A 209-nucleotide genomic window follows, 5' to 3' on the forward strand; every position below is an offset into this window, starting at 1 on the left:
TGCCGGGCCAAGCCTATTTCCCAACTTCCAAGGTACTAGAATATTTATCCAAGATGAAGCCTTCTTGCAAATGCACTTGTTGCATCCCGGACGTCGCGATCTCCCTTCTTGACTGCAACCTATTTTCTCTTGCTATGTAATTATCTCTTTAGACGCAAATTATGCTTTTGTGTGTTCGCGTGTACAGATATTAAGTAGTGTGTATGCTG

Source organism: Penaeus monodon, chromosome 25 (genome assembly GCF_015228065.2).
Source record: "Penaeus monodon isolate SGIC_2016 chromosome 25, NSTDA_Pmon_1, whole genome shotgun sequence".
NCBI classification, from domain to species: domain Eukaryota; kingdom Metazoa; phylum Arthropoda; class Malacostraca; order Decapoda; family Penaeidae; genus Penaeus; species Penaeus monodon.